Genomic DNA, 15,398 nt, shown 5'->3' with positions numbered 1-15,398 from the left:
ACGGTCAGGTTCATTACCTACTGGGGTGATCAAACCTGTTTCTGAAGAGTTTGTGTTCCTGAGCCTGCCTTTATATGTGTTAAATTACCTTCCATTTGGTCTTTACTATGAACTATGGAAGTAATAAGATGCACACTAAGAATCCCCTGAATTCCACACACATTTTTTCTTGCCACAAATTATTAACAATCTATTTTCCCCTTGGTTTTATAACTTTCCTTCATTCCTGATGGTTCAGCAGCATGAGGAGTTCAAAGTAGCCAGATGTTAGTCTCTATTCCCAATTTAATAAAATAATTTTTGTATCACCTGGATCAAAATAGTTCTTTTTGAAAACTAAGATAAGCCAAGCAGTATTCACATTTGCAGGAAGGAAAAGAAAAACTTGCAAAGTGAATTGTTTGTTGCAAGGGAGTCATAAACACACACCATGAGGAACACATGTATTATACAAAGTGTAAACATATAGTGTTTATTAGAGAAACATATATAGAATCATTGGACAATACTTCACAATTGAGAAGTAGCACAGCACACACTGTCCCCTGATCTCTCATTTTTCTCAGAGCTTAGGCAGGGTAGAGATGTTCTGAATGCACTCTGGTCACTGTTCCACCAAAGGGGGCCTTGCAGGACTAGAAGGCTAGAAGAGTGACCAAGAGCATTCCAAAACAGCAAATGAGCCTAAGACCAAACTGCTTTACAGATTTACAGCTGAGCCCAAAAATAGATACGAAAAACTTTCACTAAGAGATAAGACATATATCAAGATATCTATGGGCTTATGCACAATGTTATAGAGGATGCAGAAAAATCATGCAATTCTACATACTGAGTGCCCTGGGAAAGTCTTGCATGCCAAGAATGTGTGCATAAGTTTTGTCTCTACAGGATCTTAATACTAGGAGCCAAACCTCTGCTGGCCTACCAAAAGGGGAAAGAAAATGAGCTTTCAGGGCCATCTAGACTTCTCTCATCAAATTTATCATGTTTATTTCTTATCTTTTCAAGAACTAGTGTGATGGGACATTCATTCCTACTTCCCTTAGTTCCCAGACCAGTTGTATTCTGAAAATGAAAATGTTAACACCACATATCAGTCACTATTTCAAAGAAATTCAGCAAAGTTCATAAAACAGCAAAACCAACCTTGGAAGGTTTTGTGCACCAGGTGGTCCCCAAACTGAATCTTCAGTCATTCCACTATTCTGCCAGATTAGCTAGTACATGAGATAAGTACATTTAGTGGATGTGGATTGCCCTCTTCTCTCTCTCACCATGAATTGGGTTTCTTGGTTGGAAGCAATGAGGTGTAATATACATGACTTGAGTAAGGCACTCTGTAACTGCATGGATGGGGAGCGGAAGGAAGAAGCAAGGTGCACAGCTAAGGCAAATCCACTTATGAAATACGTATCTATTTTATGAAAATAAATTTTGTTCCCCAAGAGTTGTTTCTCCTTCTAAAGAGTACATTGTAGGGAGTTCCCGTCGTGGCGCAGTGGTTAACGAATCCGACTAGGAACCATGAGGTTGCAGGTCTGATCCCTGCTCTTGCTCAGTGGATTAATGATCAGGTGTTGCCCTGAGCTGTGGTGTAGGTTGCAGACGCGGCTCGGATCCCGCGTTGCTGTGGCTCTGGCGTAGGCCAGTGGCTACAGCTCGGATTCGACCCCTAGCCTGGGAACCTCCATATGCCGCGGGAGTGGCCCAAGAAATAGCAAAAAGACAAAAATAAATAAATAAAAAATAAAGAGTACATTGTACAAGTTTGCAGTAAACTGCTTTTCATCTGAGAGACTATTCCTATTCCCTTAGAAATGTCCCTGACAGAGCAGAAGTTGAAATTATAGTTGCTTTTTCTCTTACTTCCTACCCACAAATAATGCCCTGGGCATTTAGGTTCTTTTTTCCATACCTGTCTCACCAGATACAATCAGCATCAAGGTCATGGACCAGTGGAATATTCTGAAGACTCTCCTGATCAAGTCTTGAGAATCCTACTATGACAGAAAACGTACCTTCAGTACAGTGATGTCCATGACAAGTGAAAGTGATCTGTTTCTGCTCATCCTTTAAAATCATTATGAAGAAGGAAAATAGTAAAATATTTTTCTAGCCAGACGAGTTATTGTATACTAAGTTTCAAAGGCTGCTTTGATTTATTGTACCCAGGATATATGGCTGGAACAGTAGTTAAAATTGTACCGCTTAAGTAGAATTATCTATAGGCATTCTGCAACATCTCTTCTGCTTTTTGCAGGTGAGTTAAATATGGAGGGATTCTAAAAATAGATATTCCTTCATCCTTCAATCCTTTGGAAGGAAATATAATATATAGAGTTCCTTCAGGGTTGGGGTTTTGCTTTTGGTTTACAGTTTAAGTAGAGATGGACTCTTCCACAAGCTAACATATAGTCCTTTTATAATAATGGCCTCTGCAGTGATTCTCCAATTTTCTATTAATTTGGACGCATTTTTTATTGAAGTATAATTGACTTACAGTATTATATTAGTTATAAAACATAGATATTCAATATTTTTATACATTATGAAATGATCACTAAGATAAGTCTATTTACTGTCTGTAACTATGAAAGGTTATTGCAATATTGTTGGATATATTTCCTATGCTATACATTACAACCCCATAACTTATTTATTTTATAACTGGAAGTTTGTACTTCTAATACCCTTCACCTATTTCACTCATTGCTCCACTCCTCTCCCTCTGGAAATTACTAGTTTGTTCTCTATATTTATGAGTCTATTTCTGTTTTGATATATTTTGATATATATATATATATATATATATATATAGTTTTTTTAGATTCCACATGTAAATGAAATCATATCATAACTATCCCTATGTGGATTATTACATTTAGCATAACCCACTATCTCAAATGGCAAGATATACTTTTTATGACTGAACAATACTATCCCAAATCTTTAGCCCTTCATCTATCAATAGACACTTTGGTTGGTTCTTTATCTTGGCAGTTGTAAATATTGTTGCAATGAACACTGGGGTGCACATATATTTTTTAACTACTGTTTTTGTTTTCTTCAAATATATATCCAGAAACAGTATTGATGGATAATATGTTAGTTCTATTTCTAAATTTTTGAGGAATCTCCATATTGTTTTACATTTTAATCATTTTCAACAATGCACAGTTTCATTTTCTCTACATTCTTGCCTATACTTCTTATTTCTTGTCTTTTTCATCACAGCTGTTCTGACAGTTGTGAGTAATATCTCATTGTGGCTTTGATTTACATTGACCTGATGAGTAATGATATTAAGTGTTTTCTTCATGTGCCTGTAAGCTATCTGTATATCTTCTTTGGAAAAATACCTATTCAGGTTCTATGCTCATTTTTAAATAAGACTTTTTTTTTTTTTTTTTTTGCTATTGAGGTGTATGAGCTCTTTATACATTTGGACATTAATCCCCTATGAGACACATGGTTTGAAAATATTTTCTCCCTTTCAATACGTTGCCTTTTCATTTTCTTGATGATTTCTGAACAGAAGTTTTTTAGTTTGATGTAGTCCCACTTGTTTGTTTTTGCTTTTGTTGACTTTGCTTTTAGAGTCAAATGCAAAAAAATCACTGATTGACATAAAGGATCTTACCACCTATAGTTTCTTCTAGTAATGTTATGGTTTCAGGTCTGATATTTAATTCTTTACTCAATTTGGATTTTATTTTTATATATGATGTAAGAAAGTGTTCAGGTTTCCTTCTTTTCCATGTACCTCTCCAGTGTTTTTCAATACCATTTATTGAAGAGATGGTCTTTTCCCCACTGTATATCCTTGCCTTCTTTGTTGTGGATTTACTTACTGTATAAGCACAGGTTTATTTCTGGGCTCTCTATTCTGTTACATTGATCTATGTTTCTATTCTTATGCCAGTACCATACTGTTTGAAATCAGGGAGCATGATGCCTCCAGCTTTGTTCTTCTTTTGGCAATTTGGATTCTTATATGGTTCTACATAAATTCTAAGATTAGTTATTCTAGTTCTGTGAAAAATGCCACAGGTATTTTGATAGAACCTTTCTTTATATATAACATTTCTTTATATCATCAACTCCTTTCAACAGTGTTTTATAGCTTTCATAGTACAGGTCTTTTATCTCCTTGGTTAAGTTTATTCCTAGGCATTTTGTTCTTTTCAATACGATTTTATTATGGGATTGCTTTCTTGCTTTCTCTTTGTGATAGCTCATTATCAGTTTATAGGGAAGAAAGAGATTTCTGTGTACTAATCCTATATCCTGCAATGTTACTGAATTCGTTTATTAGTTCTAATAGTTTCCTGGTGGATAATTTAAGGTTCTCTATATAGAGTATTATATCTTCTGAAAATTGTGACAATTTTACTTCTTTCCTTACAATTTGGAATTTTTTTCTTATCTGATTGCTGTGGCTGGGACTTACAATACTATGCTAAATAAAAGTGATGAGAGTGGATATCCTTGTCTTGTACCTGATTTTAAAGAAAAAACTTTCAGTTTTTCCTCACTGAATATGATATGTAAAGTTCCCAGGCCAGGGGTTGAATCCAAGCTGCAGCTGCTACTTACACCACAGCTGTGGTAATGCTAGATCCTTAACCTTCTGAGCAAGGCCAGGGTTTGAATCCAAGCTGCAGCTGCTACTTACACCACAGCTGTGGTAATGCTAGATCCTTAACCTTCTGATAAAGGCCAGGGATTGAACCCCTGCTGCCCAGAGACAACATTGGATACTTCACCTGCTGTGTCACACCAGGAACCCCCAGATAATTATTTTAATCACAACTCACAGAGCAAAAAAAGTTTATAAATTTACAACAAATTATAAAGTTATAAATTTATGAATAAAAACTTAGAAACTGATACAGAACTGATTTTTAAATGTTTCCCTCTAAATGAGAGGATTATAAACTATGCAAATCTGCTACATTATTTAAAATGGAAGAAATTAAAAACTATACTTAGTGTACAAGTATAATAATGGTATTCACGACTAAAAAGTTCTTCACATGGTGTCTGGTGACCCCTGATAGAGGGGAAAGCCTTTTTCTCTGGAGTCCAAAGGTAAGATGAAAATTCTCTGATTTGAAATCAGAATTGGTTTGCCTCTCTGCTAGCCATGGCCTGAACATTGCCATAAACCTTTGATGGAGAATTCCCTAGTATGAAGTTGCAGATGGCAGTTCTCACAATCTTGATGTTTTGGAAAGAACCAAGGATGTGATCTTTCACATCAGCCAAAACTATCCACGTCCAGGTCACATTTTCGATGGTGGGTTTGGGTTTTCCTCCTTTGCCAGCAATTCTGCCTATTGACCTCTACGGGTGGTCTCCGTTTAAGGGCTTAACATCTGTAATTTCGAAAGCTTCTACAAATATGTCATCCAGCCTAACAAGGGCAAGTACATCCTCCACCTATAATCCAAGAATAAAGGCTTTTACAAAATCAGGTGCTTTTGTCAGTGCACTAGCATCCTTGGTTTCTTTACAAGTCCTGATTTCTACATTCCTCAGTTTCAAGTTAAAGCATATCTGAAGTCCTAAATGCTCCACAAAAGGAGTAAATATCTTCATTTAGTTCTCTTTTAAAGGCATGTATCAGTTAGCTGGGACTGGTATTTTCCTGGTTTCTTCTTTCTCACCCAGGAACCCATTCACAGAGAGGGGAAAAAACTGGCCCCTTCACCAGCTGAGCTGCTTCTGTGTCTGTGCAGCCCATGCCCCCTCTTTCCTTGGGTGCAGATAGAAGCTCAGCCTACCATTTCTTTGCTCACCAGCCACCCTTACAGGTGACCAGGGTGAAGCTATTCTTGGCTAAGGGGCTCTGTGCCTTCATCCGGGTTTTCATCCTCAGGAATCTCCAGCCCCAGCGAACACATGTGGGGCTGCCCCAATCAGGTGTGCCTAGCAGGACTCCAGTCTTTCCCAACCATCCCAGGGCTCCTTCCTCTTTCCTCTCTCATTTTTTTCTTACTAAGCCTGGTCAAAGTTTTTGTAAATTTGATTTTTTCCTCTCTGATCTTTATTATTTCCTTCCTTCTGCTGACTTTAGGCTTGTTTTTCATTTTTTTTTTCCTAATTCCTTTAGATGATTAATTAGGTTATATATTTGAGATTTTCCTTTATTCTTGAGGTAGGCCTGTATCCCTGTAAATTTTCCTGTTAGAACTGCTTTTTCTGCATGCCATGGATTTTGGAGTGCTGTGTAACCATTTTCATTTGTCTCAAAGTATTTTCTGATTTTCTCTTTGATTTCTTAATTGACCCATTGACTTTCTTAGTAGGATGTTGTTGATAGATACATACTTGCTGTATGTTGTTTTGTGGTTGTTATTATAATTCTTCTCTGCCCCTTTCTTCTTCTCTATGTTGCTTATCTTAAAGTTTAAAGATTTTCTTTAGTGTCAGTAGTGGGTTCCTTTAGCTTTTTTTGTGTGTCTGTGACTCTTCTGCCCTTATTTATGTTATCCTTCTATCTTTTGATATGAAGGAGCTATTCAACTAACCTTCTGTTAATCTTCAGGACAGATTGCTCTATCTGTAGGTATAGGGTCTGTGCAATTGTGCTATTTACTTTTTTTTTCTTTTCATGGCCACACCTGTAGCATATGATATTCCCAAACTAGGGGTCAAATTAGAGCTATAAGTATGGCCTGTATCACAGCCACAGTAACACCAGATCCAAATTGCATCTGTGACCCATGCTGCAGTTTGCAGCAGTGACAGATTCTTAACCCACTGAACAAGGCCAGGGATCAAACCTTCATTCTCAGAGAGACAACATCAGCCCCTTAATGTACTGAGCCACAATGGGAATTCCCCAACTGTGTTATTTTCTTCATCTACTTTACCCAACTATGTAGTCAGGAACTAGAATTATAACCAAAGGATGGATTTGATCAGCCCAATTTGATAGACTTGGGTTAAAACTCAATGTACAAGCCACTTAAGTACAAGGTTCAGTCAACCAGAGTGGCATTCAGGTCCACAGGGATTAGAGTCAACTCAGAGCCAGTGTCTGAGGTTTTTCCCTTTCTCCAGTGCAGAGTCACAAGCAAAATGACTATCTGATCAGGTGATGCTTAGAGGACGATTTACAGTCTGCACACATAACTATTGCAAAGCCTTCCCCAAGGGTGCCTAGTCTCTCCTTCAGTCAAAGGGTTTAGGTTATAGATGAGCTTGGGTAGAGGACTCTGGTAAGAGGCCATGCATGACATCTTTTGGCAGTGATGAAAGATTTTCATTTTACAGATTTTTTGTAATATAGATCAAGAAATATTTTGTGATTATTTATTTTTTCCTAGGACCCTGTGATAAATCAATTATGCCCCAGATCCCTCGACATTAAAACACACTGAATGGCAGTCTATTGCTACAGCTAGTTATAGAAATTGAGTTACTCATCACTGATGGTTAAGTACTATCACTTGGCATCTGTTCCTCTGGTATCCCACAATTCCTATTAAAATCATGTAGACCACTTCAAGGGTAGCAATTTCTACCATCATTCCCAATCTTTGGATGACAGCTAAGTTTTTAAAGTTTCTACTGCCTCCTTCATAATAAATTTCTTAATGCCCCAGGGATGGGAGTGTTTTCTGTAACTTTCAGGCAACATTGTCAGAAGGAGAGAAAGCAAGTTTCACATAATAATTTTATTCTAACATCACCAGATTTGTAAGTTTGTTGGACTCATTCCTCTAAATAATTACAGGGAAGTTCTGGCATCTTGATCTGATAAAACATAACTCTTTGTGGAATCCATGCTTTAGTCAGTCAACCAAGCAAACTATAAGACATTTTCAACCAATTAAGTTGGTACATTAAATCCTGTATCCAATGGATACAGCTTATCTAATTTTCTAGTCCATCTTCTTAGTCTAACATATTCAGGATCCACTCATGTACATGTTTCTCAGGTCCCAAATAGTAAATATGAGCAAGTTCTTTCAATCTTAATGAGGGGTAAGCTGTCTTCTCCCAATATAATCAATGATTCCCCTCTCAGTTTTATTAGAATATGACATTAGTTTTCGAGGTATGAGGTGGGTCTTTTATGAAAGAAGGCTATTATCCTCCAAGAGAGAAAGGGATTTGTTTCAAATGACAAATGAATTTTGGGACTCAATTATGGGATTTATTTAATTATATCCCAGGTTTCTTTGAGAACACCCAAATATTTCTGCCCATGTCTAAGGGAATCATTTCTTCCTCACTACAAAATTTGGTAAAACTCTCTGTTCAATGTGCTTTAAAATTCTCCAAACTGTACTATAAGACTTTAATCCTGATCTTCATATGTATCTACAGCTGAATTTAAAAATTCTGTTGCTGTGATGAAGTTTAATGTTGTTATGAAGTTCTCTGATTCTTTGAGTTTGGGGCTAAAAGTTAAAAACTTTGAATTAATCTTTTTCTTTTTTTTTTTGTAAGGCATTCAATGTTGTTTCAAATCTTTTTCTAACATTTACAATACCTATAACCATTGCTGCTGCCATAATGGTCAAGTTCAGCAGATTGCTTAGTTTCTTAGAGCCTGTTCTTAGAGCCCTGATACATCTGGTGGTTGTGATGTCATTACATACCATGGATTACTAAAATTCCCATTTGTCTGCAAGGAGGTCATTCCTACATTCATGTGAAAAACTCTATGCCAAATCCTTTCTTGGTATTTGTTTTGTAGGACCATGACTTATAGGCAAGTCTATCTGCCACATTTTCACCAGGCAAAGGGAAATCATTTTGAGTACTTAAAGTAGGAAAATCTATGCAGGGTATTGTATACACAGTGATGGTAGAGCTAAGGAAATAGTGATGCAAACCAGAAATTAGTAAAACCAGGAAGCCACTCCCATGGAAAAAATGAAGATAAATAGTAAGGGGCCCTGAGTCCAGGGTATCAGACAGAATCTGGGAGTGCAGCAGGAATGGAGGCCACAGAGAAGCCATAGTGACCACTGGAGACATAGCTGCTGCCAGAGACATTGTTCAAAGTAGAGCAGGGGAAGGAGAAATACCCTGGCTTCTCTCTATCTCCTGGTCTCACCCTTTAATCTCCTGCCATTTCTGGGGGTCAATTTTCCCATGAAAATAAAACACTGGAGGGGCTAGGAAAAGATCGGAGAGCAAACTGTCCCTGGATCTACAAAGAAACAAATGTGATTGCACTTTCCAGAATAGAATGGTTTACTCAGGAGGGGAAACTATTCCCCCGTTTACCTTGGAGTGAACTGCTCTGGCCACACTGAGCAACTACCACCAAATAATGAGGAGGGCATCAGGCACCCTGTATATAATCTACCTTAAATAAAGCCATTAGGAGAATAAAACCAACTAAGTATGCATTAGGACATTTACCAGGAGAAAGGAACTGAGATGAAACAAACGTTTACTTTTGAGAAATGAAGGAAAGAAGATTTGGTCAAATTATTGATAGAGGACAATGTGATAAAGACCCAAACATACTGCATAGCCAGGCCAAGGAGGCTGAGAGTGTTTTCAGGAAAACAGGGACTATATCCATTTAACTTGCTTTACACTATATGAGTGATGGTATCCTAAGGAGGTGGTAAATATTTTTAGATTACAGTGATAATTGTTTTCCTTCATGAAACGGTGAATGATATATGAATTACATGGAATTTGGGCATAAGGAAATCAAGTGGTCAACAAATGTATATTGACATAGAAATTTATGTAATTATTAATTTTATACTGGAAGTCATAGAAGACAACATGGGTTATTAAAATTAGCCTGGACACATCACAAAGATTTTGCTTTTAAAACTAGGCAGAACTAAGCGATTAGGGGCAAGGCTGGATAACCTGTTATATGTTTGGTGAAGTATTCTGTAACTTTACTGTATTGGACTTCATTTGTTATAGAAATATTGTAGGCTTTTTTTTTTTAATTCTACATTTCTATTTTCTAACCATTAAATAATTTAAACCAGCAAATGAACACATGGGATGAGCAAAAAGTCTAAATTATACACAGGTTTGGACACTGGCTCCTTGAAGGACAAGCTGTGTTAAAAATACAAATTCCAGGATAGAAAAAAATACAAATTTCTAAGGGAATTGTGTCTCTTCTTCTTCTTCTTTTTTTTTCTTTCTTAAGATTACATAAACAACAATGGCATTTGTTGCAAATACATTCTTTGGAATTTTTCTTTGTTACACTGTGTACAACATTGTCATTATTGAGTTTTTATAGCCTTCCATGGACATCTGAAGAAGTTGTCAAATAATTTTTCCAATTAGCACATTCTTTCCAAAATATTCTAGCTCCAGGAAAATATTAATTCTGATGTCTAAATAGGTTATAGCTTTATATTGTAAAAAAAAAATACACATAGAGTCAGAGAACTTAGAGGTAAAAGAAGTCATAGATATCATCTAGTTTTATTTTCACTATTTTATAGATGAGAAAAAATAGCAAGGATATTTAGTGATTTTTCTTCCAGAAGCACATAGGTTGTTAGTGACAGGCTTTTTTTTCCCCAGATAATCTAAGAGAGCATTCTTTCAGTAGTATTTCATTATATAGTAAGAGTTCATTTATTTTTAGAGTATGTTATATAGTTGTGCTTTGTGAATGGTTGTAAACATCACATAGCCTTTTTTATTCTTAAGAAAAGCAAGACTGGTTTACCCAGGGGGTAACTCATTCCTCACTGTTCTCAGCTTCAGGTTATTTGCACATAAATTCTTTAGTTCAGAGTCATCTTTCAAACTATTTTTCCCTTGTTTGTCTATGTTGAATTCCTTCCAAAAATGTTTGGCTTTCATTTATGCCTTCCTCTCTCAACCTGAAGTCTTTTTTAATCTTGGGTATTCAAAATAGAACTCTCTTATAATCTTTGAATTTACAATATAATATACTGCAAGAGATAGAGACCAGAAAGTAGGAAATGCAAAGTGAGAGTCTAGAAATTACCCATATACTAATGGTTACTTAATCTACAACAAAGGAGGCATGAATGAATATACAATGGAGAAAAAACAGTCTCAATAAATGGTTCTGGGAAAATTAGTCAGTTACATGTAAAAGAGTGAAATTAGAACAGTCTCTAATACATATATAAAAATAAACTCAAAAAAATGTATTAAAGACCTAAATGTAAGACTAGAAACAATTAAACTCCTAGAGGGAAACAGGCAAAACATTCTTTGACATAAATTGTAGAAATATATGTTTGGATCTGTCTCTTAAAGCAAAGGAAGTAAAATAAAAAAGAAACAAATGGTACCTAATTAAATTCAAAATCTTCGATACCACAAAGGAAACCATCAACAATACAAAAAAAAGCGACTGAATAAGACAAAATATTTGCAAATAATATGATTGATAAGTGGATAAGTGGTCTATATCCAAAATATATAAAAAGCTCATACAATCAACATAAAAAAATCAAACAATCCAATTAAAAAATATAAAGTAGACTTGAATAGACATTTTTCCAAAGAGAACATGCAGATAGCCAACAGGTATATTAAAAGATGCTCAACATCACTAATCAGGAGGGAAATGAAATGAAAATCACAATGAAATATAAACTCACACCTGTCAGAATAGTTATCATGAAATAACAAATAACAAATGTTAGTGAGGATGAGGAAAGGGAACCTTCATACACTGTTGGTGAGAATGTAAATTGATGGAGCTACTATAGAAACAGTATGGAGGCATCTCAAAAAGTAAAAACAGAACTACCATATGACCCAGCAATTCCACTCCTGAGTACACATACAAAAAAAAAAAATTAAAACACTGATTTGAAAAGATACAAATGTACCAATGTTCATGGTAGCATTTTTAACAATAACCAAGATATTAAAGCAATCTAAGAGCCCCCTGACAGTGGAATAGATAAAGAATATGTGGTACATATACACAGTGGAACACTACTCGGCCACAAAAAAGAATAAAATGTTTCCATTGGCAACAACATGAATGGAGTTGCTGGGTAGTATGCTAAGTGAAATAAGTCAAAGAGAAAGGCTGATACTACGTGATATCACTTATATATGGAATCTAAAGAGAGAGAGATGACAGAGTAGGAGGATATAGAGGTTATCTCTTCCCACAAATACATCAGGAATACATCTTCAAATAGAAAAATCCTCACAAAACATCTACTGAACATGGTAAGAAGTATTCAAAACACCTGAAAGGACAAAAGAGATCTCCACATAATTGGGAAGGACAAAAGCAAAGAAAAAAGGAGAAGAGAAGTAACTTCACTGGGGGGAGTTGCCTCACCAGCTACAAAACTAGGGGACAGGAAAAGATTTTTTTTATGATTTTTTATTTTTTCTATTATAGTTGATTTATAGTATTCTGTCAATTTCTAATGTACAGCAAATGACCCAGCCATATTTTCTCATTATCAGCAAATTTTTCACCAGAAACTATGCAGGCCAGAAAGGAGTGGCACGATATACTTAACTTGATAAAAGAAAAAAGATCTTCAACCAAGATTACTTTACCCAGAAAGGCTCTCATTCATATTTGAAGGAGAAATCAAAAGCTTTACAGAAAAGCAAAAGCTAAGAGAATTTAGCAACAATAAACTAGCTTTACAACAAATACTAAAGAAACTTCTCCAGGCAGAAAAAAAAAAGCCTACAACTGGAAATGAAATTAGCACAGATGACAAGGCTCACCAGTCTTGGCATATATGCAGTAAAGGTAGGAAATCATCCATGCACAAATATGCTACCAAAGCCAGAAATTGAGAGAAGAGGAAGGTACAAATGCAGGACACTAGAGGTGCACTTGCAATGAAGAGAGCAACAACTTAAAACAAACTAGAATATAAATATATAGACACCTATATCAAAACTTCAGGGTAACTGCAAACCAAATATCTACAATTGATACACACACAAATAAGAAAAATAAATTCAAAAATAACACTAAAGATAGTCATCAAACCACAAGAGGAGAAAATAAAGAAAGAAGGGAAGAAAAAAGAGTAAGAAAAACAAATCCAAAACACTTAATAAAATGTCAATAAGAACATACATATCAGGAGTTCCCGTCGTGGCGCAGTGGTTAACGAATTCAACTAGGAACTGTGAGGTTTCGGGTTCGTTCCTGCCCTTGCTCAGTGGGTTAACGATCCGACGTTGCCGTGAAGCTGTGGTGTAGGTTGCAGAAGCGGCTTGGATCCTGCGTTGCTCTGGCTCTGGCGTAGGCCAGTGGCTACAGCTCCGATTAGACCCCTAGCCTGGGAACCTCCATATGCCACAGGAGCGGCCCAAGAAATAGCAAAAAAAAAAAAAAAAAAAAGAACATACATATCAATAATTACCTTAAATGTAAATGGAATAAATGCCCCAACCAAAAGACACAGATTGGCTGAATGGATAAAAAAACAAGATCCATATATATGCTGTCTTCAAGAGATCCACTTCACTTCTAGGGACGCATACAAATTGAAAGTGAGAGGGTGGAAGAAATATTCCATGCAAATGAGAAAAGAAAGCTGCAGTAGCAATACACATATCAGACAATGTAAACCTTAAAATGAAGAATATTATAAGAGACAAGGAAGGACATTACATAATGATCAAAGGATCAATCCAAGAAAAAGATATAACAATTGTAAATATATACACACCCAACATAGGATCACCTCAGTATATAAGGCAACTGCTAACAACCTTAAAAAGAGAAACTGACAATAACACAATAATAGTGGCGGACTTTAACACCCCACTTATAGCAATGGATAGATCATCCAGACAGAAAATCAACAAGGAAACACAGGCCCTAAATAAAGCATTAGACCAGATGGACTTCATAGATATTTATAAGACATTCCATCAAAAAGTAGCAGAATACACATTCTTCTCAAGTGCACACAGAACATTCTCTAGGATCAATCATATTCTGGGCCACAAATCAAGCCTCTATAACTTAAAAAAAAATTGAAATAACATCAAGCATCTTTTCCAACCACAATGCTATACACCCAGAAATCAACAGGAAAAAAACTGAAAAACAAAACAAACAAACAAACAAAAAAACACGTGGAGACTAAACAACATGCTACTAAACAATTACCGGATCACTGAAGAAATCAAAGAGGAAATTAAAAAAAACCTAGAAGCAAATGATAACAAAGATACACTACTACACAACCTATGGGATGCAGCAAAAGCAGTTTTAAGGGGGAAGTTTATAGCAATACAAGCTTACCTCAGGAAACAAGAAAAAGTGCAAATAAACAACCTAACTTTACATTTAAAGCAGCTAGAAAGAGAAGAACAGACAAGACCTAAAGTTAGTAGAAGGAAAGAAATCATAAAGATCAGAGCAGGAATCAATGAAAAAGAAATGAAGAAAACTATAGAAAAGATCAATGAAATTAAAGCTGGTTCTAAGTTCAACAAAAGATAAACAAGAGATCAACAAAACTGATAAACCCTTAGCCATATGTATCAAGAAAAATAGGACTCAAATCAATAAAATTAGAAATGAAAAAGGAGAAATAACAATGGATATCACAGAAATACAAAGGATCACAGGAGACTACTATATGCAACTATATGCCAATAAAATGGAAAACCTAGAAGAAATGGACAAATTCTTAGAAAAGTGCAATCTTCCAAGACTAAACCAAGATGAAATAGAAAAGATGAATGGACCAAACACAAGTACTGAAATTGAAACTGTGATTAATAAAATTCCAACAAACCAAAGTCCAGGACCAGAAGGCCTCACAGGCGAATTCTATCAAACATTTGGAGAAGAGCTAACATCTATCCTTCCGACACTATTCCAAAAAATTGCAGAAGAAGGGATACTCCCAAACTCATACTATGAGGGTACCATCACCCTGATACCAAAACCAGACAAAGATACCACAAAAAAAGAAAATTGCAGGCCAATTTCACTGATGAACATCAATGCAAAAATCCTCAACAAAGTATTAGCAAACCACATCCAACAATACATTAAAAGGATTGTCCATCATGATTAAGTGGGATTTATCCCAGGGATGCACAGATTCTTCAATATCTGCAAATCCGTCAGCGTGATACGCAACATTAACAAACTGAAGAATGAAAACCTTATGATCCTCTAAATAGATGCAGAAAAAGCCTTTGACAAAATCCAACACCCATTTCTGATAAAGACCCTTCAGAAAGTGGGCATAGAGGGAACCTACCTCAACATAATAAAGGCCATATATGACAAACCCTCAGCTAACATTCTCAATGGTAAAAAGCTGAAAGAATTCCCACTGAGATCAGGAATAAGACAAGGATGTCTGCTCTTGCCACTACTATTCAACATTGTTTTGGAAGTCCTAGCCATGACAGTCAGAGAAGGAAAAGAAATAAAAGGAATC

General features: G+C 35.9%; 1 pseudogene; it reads right to left on the bottom strand.

Annotated features, from left to right (window-relative positions):
• Window positions 1-5,051: 5,051 nt before the first annotated feature.
• LOC125113466 (RNA-binding protein PNO1-like) lies at window positions 5,052-5,878 on the bottom strand (annotated as a pseudogene).
• Window positions 5,879-15,398: the final 9,520 nt, after the last annotated feature.

The sequence above is a fragment of the Phacochoerus africanus genome, chromosome 1 (genome assembly GCF_016906955.1).
Source record: "Phacochoerus africanus isolate WHEZ1 chromosome 1, ROS_Pafr_v1, whole genome shotgun sequence".
Lineage (NCBI taxonomy): Eukaryota > Metazoa > Chordata > Mammalia > Artiodactyla > Suidae > Phacochoerus > Phacochoerus africanus.
Note: the sequence above shows the minus strand (reverse complement) of the source record. Positions and strands in the feature narration are given on the sequence as shown.